A 9,714-nucleotide genomic window follows, 5' to 3' on the forward strand; every position below is an offset into this window, starting at 1 on the left:
GTATGGACTTTTGAGACAGATGCCCAAGTTCCTACTTACTAACTACATGTACTAGGTTAAGTTAGTTAACTTTTTTATGCCTCAGTTTTGTATCAACTTAGAATTGTTCTAGAACCAGAGTAAATACTATATCAGTCATTATTATCTCACATGAGTTATTAATACCCTTTCAACATTCCCAAGAAGTGATCATTTGTCTTATGCTTGATTTTCCCTGAGAACAGGGAACTTATTATCTCCCAAGGTGACTTTTATTTCTTTTTACTATTGGAATGTTGATCTCACAATAGTGAAACAAAATTTACTTTCCTTTTAGTTCTTACAGTACTGGTCCGAGGTCCACTTTGGAGTGATATAGAAGATTTTAACTGATGTTTGAATTGATATTTTCCTCGTTTTCTCTAAGTTAAACATCCTCTATTCCTACAATCATGCACATAAAATATGGGTGAGTATTTAATAACAAGTTGGCCTATGGTCTTTTTAAACGGTGGTACCCAGAAAGAGAATCTGAAGGCAGTGTTTCCCTCATTCTAGAGGGACTTCTAAGTTCTGTTCATTTTGGAATTTTTTTAACATCCCCGTAACATTACCTCAACCAAAACTCTTGTCTTTTTTGTATAAATGCTACTGAATTGCATCTCATTATCAACTCTCTGGATTTATGTGGGGGGTTTTTTCCTTTTTTTTTTTTTTTTTGTTTGTTTATAAGGTGGTGGATGGTTAGGGGACAGTTGTGGCATAGTGTAGGACAGTGTAGGATATAGGGTGAGAGTAGGAACTAGACAACTTAATTATTACTCTTCTTAAATTTCATGCTAGCATCAATGTATAACTTGAGTTTGTCAAGATATTTTTGGATTTTAGTTCTATTAACCTTGTTTTCAGCATACATCACTAGGTGTCTTCTTTCTTTTGATAGCCCAGAATATGTAGCCATCACACAGTGAGGTTTGCAGAGTGTTGAGAGCACCAGAGTCCTACTTCTATTCCTACTCTCAAAAATAATAGGCCTAAGGTACTTCTTAACAGCTCAGAATATCTGCATACCTCATAGATTTGTTTAATCCTCTACAGTGTTGAAAAGCAAACTAAGATTTTAAGAAAAATTTTACTTACAGTGTTATGGAAATGAGCAAAAATCCCCAAGTTTAGTCTAAAGGAAATCAAGTGAATTTATTGAGAATATGGAAAAAGGTATCAAATACATTTTTAACCCTTGATCCTTTCTGCTTGTTCACTTCCTGGATGTCTAGGTTTCACTTCATGAGTCACTCCTGCTGAGAACTGCCTCTCTCCTCACACAGCACCTTATACATATCTCCGCTCTTGTCTTTGCAATGGGCAGGGCAAGATGCCATTGCCTGTTTCCTCTTTAATATCATGAGCTCATCAAGGGCAAGCAAAAGCATTTCAATAATTCCTACACCCAGCACAGAACCTAATACTTTAATAGATAATAAATGTTTGTGGAACAAATAATTAAGCAAGCTTGCTAACTGCATGTCTTTACTGGTATAAGGCCAATCATTAACTTGTTACATTTTAAGTAGAAGAATTGTAAGAAATAAGGTCTTTTCCCTTTCCCTACATCCTCCCTGTGGCCAGAAATTCCATTAAATAAGTCTACAGGTCTCTATGACATAAAATGCAATACTTAGGCAGATTCATGTTAGGTTGCAAATTAGTGATACCAACTACTCCCTCAAGAGCAGTTTGTAGAGATTTGGGTGGTATTAGAAAAAGAGTGTTCATCATCCCCCCAGGTTCCAACCCTGCTGTGGCCATAAGCCAATAAAATCTTAGAGCATTAGCCCTTTAAGAAGTAGAGACTAGAAAATTCTATTGCTCCCACAAATACCATACCTAGAACAGGGATTCATTCCACATGTGCCATGTAATCATCTGAACCATTTCTCAATCAAACACCTACCTTATGCAGCCCAGCTGCCTAATTAGCTTCTTGGCCAGAGTTCTAGGTACCTGGATTCCTTCCTGAAGGATGAATCCCACCCCTGAATCCCAGTCAGCAATTAAGAGTTCTGGCTTTCTTGGTTCCCCAGGGAAGACCTTGCTTTCCAGGAATTCTTAAGGAGTCCTTCCACCCAGACCTTCTCTGAGAACCCTGATTTCCATGGTAGTGATCTCTTCATTCTTTGATTAGCAACCCCTTGGCCATCCACCTTGGCTTGAGTTGGAACCCAACTTTTGTCTTCCCTCCTCTAATTTGGGCTTGGACCACCCCCGAGGCCTCTCTGACCATTGTCATTGTACCGCAAGCTTTGCCAATCCTGGCTTAGTGCCAGTTTGCTTCTTCTTCTCCCACAAGAATCTGTATTTCTATCTGCCCTGGTCACATGGTTTATGCCTCTGAGAGGGAAAAAAGGAGGGGGAGGGAATAGGAAAAGGAACCTTAAGAAACAACAAAGATAAAAAGTTCCATCTGTCTCGCATTTTGCCAAAACCAGAACTGCTCAGTGGCATAGGTTTTAAATTCCATGCACTCAAACAGAATTTCCTCAAAAAGATCTCTAACTATAGCTTCTCTGTCTTGGCCTCAGGACCCTCTTGCAAACAGTGCCCCTCCAGATTGAGGCCAAATACCCAGGACTGGCCATTTCCGTTGAATATTGGGCATCAGCCAAGCTCACATGCCAAAGCAAATAGAAGAGGAAAGAGGAACAGATGGAGAGAACAAAGGGGCATTTCCCAGTTAAGGCATCAGCACTGTTTAAAAAAAAAAAAAAAAGAAAAGAAAAAAAGATCCTTGTTTTTAAAATCCTGCTCATTCAAAAATGTAAATTCTTAAGAAGCATGTTCTTTCCACCAGTAATTATCTCAATTTTTGTTTATTTGATATTTACAGAGTAGTAAGGTTTCATTTTTCCATTGCACAGAAGAAAGTTTAATGTTTGATATCAGTGAGGTAGTTATAACACAAGGTGCTGAAGAAAATTAATTCTTCATTATATGTCAAATGAGTAAATGAAACATTTTGAGCATAAGTGTATTCATCATTTTAAATATTTTCAAAATTATTTCCTTTATATAGAATAATTTCATCATGATTAGAAATAGTTCAGGCTTATTTAACATCTAATTTAAGAAAGGGCAGTGTTTTAAAATGGGAAGGACAGTAGACAGAATCAGAAGTTTAAATTCTAATTCTTTCACTAATTGGGGAAGTTGGGGTAAAGTCTTGGACTCCTCATCTGCAAAATGTAGGAATTGAACCAAGAGACTCTCAATCTTCTTTTGGTTACAGTCTTTTTCTTGTTTAATAACTTGATATGTTGAGAGTACAGTACAGTAAAAAGTGAAACACGCTCAGGTTCAAGAGATTCAGATTATAATCTGAGTTTTGCCTCTAACTTTCTTTGTGACTCTGAACATTTACCCTCTCTCTTGTTTCCTCATCTGAATAAAAAGGAAATAGAACAGATGGGTCTAAGGACATTTCCAACTCTAAAATTTTATAACAAAGAAAAGTGTCTGTGGCATATGCTGCCTCCCATTTGCATGTAAAACTTGATGTTTTCCTCCAAACAGCCTGAGAAGAAAACATGCATTGGTAAAGAAGCATCTCCACCTGAATAGTTAACCTTAGTTCCCAAGGAGAGAAGTTGTTTTCTTCTTCTTCTTTTTTTTTTAATTTTTCTTTTTCTCTTTTTCTTTTTTATTTTATTGTTGTTCAGTTACATAAAAGCTGTCTTAAGCACCTCTTTGCTTCACCTCTCTTCTAAGTACCTGAGGTCAGGTTCTGGAATCCAGCATAATCATTATTATTACCAAACTTCATTCAAGTGACCCCTGTAGACCATGAGGCAAAGACAACTATAGCCAAATCTAGTCTTTACCTTCTGTTTATAAATATATTAGTTATGGGCAAGAGTGACTTCTTAAAAGTTCTTTTTAAGTTATTTATCAAATATACTTACTCTTACATTTTTTACATGAAAATATGCTTAATCCAAAAATATTTTTGTGTCTAGAATTTCTGGATTTTTGTTAAAATGCCATAACTATTCAAGTAGAGTGTCTGCTTCAAAAGGAAGTCAGAGCTACAGTCACGGTGGTTTACAGAACAATTTCTGGTAGTCTTTGCTTCATTTCAGTATGTTGCTATGATTGGCTGTCAATAGCTACAAATAAGGAAGTTTTCGAGTCAGGGGATTTCTCAGTGGAAGTTCCCAATTCAACACAAGGGAGAGCTCAAGGAGGTTTGGGCAGCATTCTAGACTCTGAAACTGCCTACACTTTAAAGAGCAATAGTCTGAAGGGAGACTTGTAATCTGAAGAATAGGTAACCAAAACTTCACTAGTTCCTACTGATTCACAGTCTAGAAAGGTGGCCCGGATGGCTTAACCTGAAGTGTTGCTGATTTGTTCTTCTCTTGCATCTGCTAAGTGAGTAATTTATGACATGATTCAATAGTGCCTTTGTACTTATTACCATAGTTAGGAATCTGACCTTTGAAAATTGGGTTCCCTAGCTAAGACTATCGAAAAATTTTAAATGCTCTGATTTTTGTTACATTCTTATCAACCTTTAAGATAGAATATATATCTCTATTTGAAATAACTTTTTTGGAATACAAGCCTTCCTTAATGAGTGGTTTTTATAACATAATGTAAGACTTAAAACATATGTATTTGGCATAAGTTATATATAGCTTACTAGGTTGAAAAGTACACTAATACTGTATATATTTATATTTCTTTTTAGTTAGAATTTTGAACATCAATTTTGGCATTATCCAGTGTGTTCATTCAAACATTAAGTCAAGTTTCTATTTTTTCATTTTCTAAGATATACATGTTATAGTATCTCTTTACAGTAAAGTATTAACCTCATAGAAAATTTTCCATTTTCTATCCTGAAACATTTAAACATATTAATCTAGTCTCATTCTATTACCAGTTTACTTTGATATTCACAATCAGAAATAAATAGTAAAGACTGTATAGTATTTTCTTAATAATAATCCTAGAAAATGATAGTTCGAAACGATTAAACGTCAAGAATCATCATCACTATTGTTATATTAATAGCTGCCGTTTATTTTCTGCTAGAAGAAAAACAATCACAAGATCTTCCAGCTCATCACAGAGCCCGTGTTTAAACATGAATTCACATCACTTCTTTTTCCATGGCTCTCTGTTACCACTGCCCTGCTTTCTTACAATATTGAAACAGTATTTTGGTATGTCTTATCCAAACTGCAAAATGATGAGGGTGGGGGCAGTAAATTGGCTTGGTTAAGGTCACAGAGCAGGCAAGTCATTCATAGAAACTTAGAAGTCATTTCTAGTTCTCCCGTCTCCTCACTCACCCACGCCATCTCCTCACTATCTCCAGCTCGTACTTGTACCTGTGCACAGGTGCACACGTGAGCCTGCCTTCGTACAGGGGGCACATGGGCTATATATCAATTCCAAGCTGACTGAGGTTCCTGCTAGCAGCTGACTAGGGCCCTAAAGGAATGTCCAGAAATTTCTTTTAAACACTTGTGACAATGAAGAGATGTCCAACTGGAAGATTTAAAACAAATCTGTTAAATTCTTCCAAAACATTCTAGTTGGAATCTCATAAAACTGCACTAATTTAAGGAAAATGATCATCTTTATGAGAGAGAACCTTCCTGTCTGAAAACATTCTTTCTTTCCATGTACTTAAGGCCTCATAAAATATATAGATTTTTGTTTGTTGTAAAATGTATTCCAATATAGTTTGTTTTATCTTGTTTCTGTGGGGTAGGGATTTAGGAGAGTTCTTGATTTCGTAATTTTATCTTGCATCCAGCCATTCTATTGATTTTTTATTTATATTAAATTATTTTAGGTAATTTACATGTGATGTTTAGATAGAAAAAATATAATTTTGTTTCCTCTTTTTTTTTTCTTTTCATTACATTGTCCAAAACTCCAAGAATAGGGTTTAATAACAGAGGAGATAGCAGCCACCTTGTCTTGTTCTGATCTCAGTGGGAATTTCCCTCGTGGTTAACATTAAGAATGACGTTGGCTGTTGGTTTGAGGTAAATAACTTATTATAAGAAACAAATAACTACCAACTATACTTTTAACTCTAGTTTACTAAGTGTATCAAGACTTCGTGTAAAACCATATTAAATGTTTTTTGGTATCATTAGAAAACTATTGTTTTTCTACTTTATATAGTTTCTGCTATTACCCAACACAGAAATTTCCTGTTTAAAAAACTCCACATTCTCAAAAATCATGGCTCAGAAATAAAGATAGGTTTATAGATATTAAAGTAGGTTTTGTTTTTCCTCTGGTTGAAACAAGCAAACCAAACTTACACATTTCCTCATTTCCGCTTCAATCCACATGCTCGGACGCCTCTCCTCTATTATTTTGGCTTCATAATTTAGTTCACAACTCAAATTAACAAAAAAGAATGAAAATAATATGACATAACCAAGGAGCCCTATCCAGGCAGAGCAACCAGATTCTCAAACAAAGCAGCTGTTCATACACTTTTGTGCAAAAAGCTTTCTCCCTATTATGACAAGGCTAGTTGTAGACCACAATTCGGTTAAACTAAAAGTGGCATGCAAAATGTGTGACCCAATTGATTAATCTTATGCCAATTTTTACTAAGAAAATGTATGCTAAAAAGAAATGTCTGTAATTTGCTGAGAAATTTTGCTTTCATATTCATAAGAGCATTAATCTGTATTTTTACTTTCTGATAAAAATACCAAAATTTTCCACGTTCTAAAAAAGTTTAATGGGTGCTATTTGCTCCTTGAAGTGCTTAAAGAGCAAAACTTAACACTCTTTGTCCTTGGCACCCACTTTCGGTTGTTTTGTTCATAAATGATACTTTTATCAAATATTTTAACTATATTTTATTGATTATGCCATTACAGTTGTCCCACTTTTCCCCCTGAGTGTCCCTCTGCCCGGTACTGCCATTCGCTCCAGCAATGTCCTCCTTAGTTCATGTTCATGGGTCATGCATATAAGTTTTTTGGTTTCTCAATTTCCTATACTATTCTTAATATCTCCCTGTCTATTTTGTTCCTACCAATTATGCTTCTTAATCCCTGTATCTTTTCCCCCGTTCTTCCCCTGACCCCTCCCAACTGATAACCCTCTGAATGATCCCCATAGCTATGATTCTGTTCCTATTCTAGTTGTTTGCTTAGTTTATTTGTGTTTTTATTTTTGTTTTTAGGTTCAGTTGTTGATAGTTGTGAGTTTGTTATCACTTTAATGTTCATAGTTTTGATATTCTTTTTCTCAAATAAGTCCCTTTAACATTTTATATAACAAGGGCTTGGTGAAGATGAACTCCTTTAGCTTTAGCTTTTTAATCTGCCCTTCCATTATAAATGATAGCTTTGATGGACAGAGTAATTTGCTTGTAAGTCCTTGCTTTTCATCACATTGAATACTTCTTGCCAGTCCCTTCTTGCCTGCAAAGTTTCTTTTGAGAAATCAACTGATAGTCTTATGGGAACTCCTTTGGAGGTAACTCTCTGCTTTTCTCTTGCTGCTTTTAAGATTCTCTCTTTCTCTCTATCCTTTGGCATTTTAATTATGATTTGTCTTGATGTGGTTCTCTTTGGGTCCAACTTGTTTGGGACTCTGTGCTTCCTGGACTTGTATGTCTATTTTCTTAGCCAAATTAGAGAAGTTTTCATTACTTTTTCAAATAAGTTTTCAATTTCTTGCTCTTCCTCTTGTTCTTTTGACACCCCTATAATTTGGATGTTGGCCATTTTGGAGATATCCCAGAGTTTTCTACACTCTGTTTTTTTGAATTCTTGTTTCTTCTTTCTATTTTGGATGAATGTTTATTTTTTCCTTACGTTCCAAACCATTTATTTGAACACCAGCTTTCTTCTCTTCACTGTTGGTTCTCTGTGGGTTGTTTTTATTTCACTTAATGTAACCTTCATTTCCTCCCTTTTGTTTTTGCAATACTCCGTAAGTTCTCTGAGCATCCTGACCACCAGTGTTTTGAACTCTGCATCTGGTAGGTTGGCTATCTCAATTTCATTTAGTTCTTTTTCTAGGGTTTTGTTCTGCTCTTTTATTTGGACCATATTTATTTGCCTCTTCAATTTGGTAGCCCCGCTATGTTTGTTTCCGTGTATTAGGTAGAGCTGCTTTGACCCCCTGTCTTAGCATGTCTATTAAGTTGTATGGGATAGAGCCTTAGATATTCACCAGGGGGAGGCAACCCACTTCACCACCTTGTGGCTCTGTGTGCTGGGAGGAGTTGAGAGGAGACAATCTCACTGCCCAGCTTTTGGAGGTTTGCCTGGCACTTGCCCCATTTCCAGTCATTTTACTCACTTCCCTGTATGCAACTGGCACCTTTCTAGCTGTTCCCTTGGTGGTGATCCCCAGGGTGGGTGGGTTTGCGTGCATTCTAAGTCTGTGCAGCCCTTTAAATGGACTCTCCTGAGAAACTAGCAGTTTCTTCTGCTGTCCCAACCCCTATTGGTTTTAACAGCTAGAAGTTATAAGGCTTTATCTTCCCTGTGCTAGAACCCATCAGCCTGGCCTGGAGCAGTGACTGCTCACTCTCATGGTATCCCTTCTGATTTTTATCCTCCACTTATGAATGTGGGACTGCCTATTCTGCCACCACCACTGTCACCTTTCCATGCCACACCATGTCCTCTCTGCTCCAACTCTGCGACTCTGCCCCTTTCATCCATCGGGATGAATATGGCTTCTTTAAATCCTTGGTGTCCAATTTCCATACAGTTCAATTTTCTGGCAGTTCTGGGTGTTTTTTGTTTTGAGGTTAGTTGCAATTCTATGGTTGCATGAAGAGGCGAAGTGTGTTTACTTACACCTTTATCTTGACCAGGAGTCCTTTATCAAATACTCTAAGTGTATAAGCATACACGATATTCTCTTTTATTTTTTAAATCATCTCTATTATTATGTAGATAACTCGTTTTTATTACTTATTTTATTCATTTATGTTTTCTCTCTCTGTCTCTCTCTTTTCCTCATTGGATATGTTGAAGAGTTAATCTCTTGGATATGTCACATTTATGGTTAGATGTAGCTCTTTTTTAAATAATTAGTTTTTAGTTTCATTAATATTTTCTTAATGCCTTATTTTAGAATATTTTACTTTTACTTTTTGGTTTTTGGGTTGAATTATTAGTTCATTTATTTTTAGTCTTTCTTGCTTTGTAATGAAAGTATTTAAGGTTAGGAGTGTCTCTGACTACTATTTTAACTACATCTTACAACTTTGATATGTCACTTTCACGTGGTCAATTTTTATGGTTTTTAATTACAGTTTTATTTCCTCTTTGATCCAATAGTTATTTAGGACAGTAAAGTTTTTTTTAGTTAATAGACTATTTTTTAGAATAGTTTTAGATTTAGAGAAAAACTGAGCAAACACTACAGAATTCCCATATAACCCACCATGCAGTTTCCCCTATTATTAACATCTTACTTTTACATTGATATGTAACTGTTACATTGATTTGTATCAGTTCAAGAACCAATATTGACACATTTTTATAACTCAGTCCATAGTTTATTCAGACTTCCTTATTTTTTTCGTTTTTAAAATTTTGAGGTAAAAATTACAAAACATAAAGTTCTTCTGAATACTATCAGAACTGGAACTGTTTCCTTAATTTCATTTTTGGAATGTTCATTGATTATGCCTAGAAACACAACTGATTTTTGAGTGTTGATCCTGTA

The 9,714-nt window shown here is 35.7% G+C and overlaps 1 protein-coding gene across 2 annotated transcripts in view; it reads left to right on the forward strand.

The window, feature by feature from the left end:
• The first annotated feature begins 4,212 nt into the window (after window positions 1-4,212).
• Window positions 4,213-9,714, forward strand: part of TANK (TRAF family member associated NFKB activator) — a 104,507-nt gene continuing 99,005 nt past the window's right edge. The window contains exon 1 of one of the 2 annotated variants that reach the window (XM_090280269.1): window positions 4,213-4,407. The gene's annotated coding sequence lies outside the window, so the exon portion shown is untranslated. The remainder of the gene's footprint in view (window positions 4,408-9,714) is intronic. The other variant, XM_090280289.1, reaches the window with a different exon arrangement.

Source organism: Furipterus horrens, unplaced genomic scaffold (genome assembly GCF_987537825.1).
Source record: "Furipterus horrens unplaced genomic scaffold, mFurHor1.1.pri manual_scaffold_1, whole genome shotgun sequence".
In the NCBI taxonomy this organism is placed as follows: Eukaryota; Metazoa; Chordata; class Mammalia; order Chiroptera; family Furipteridae; genus Furipterus; species Furipterus horrens.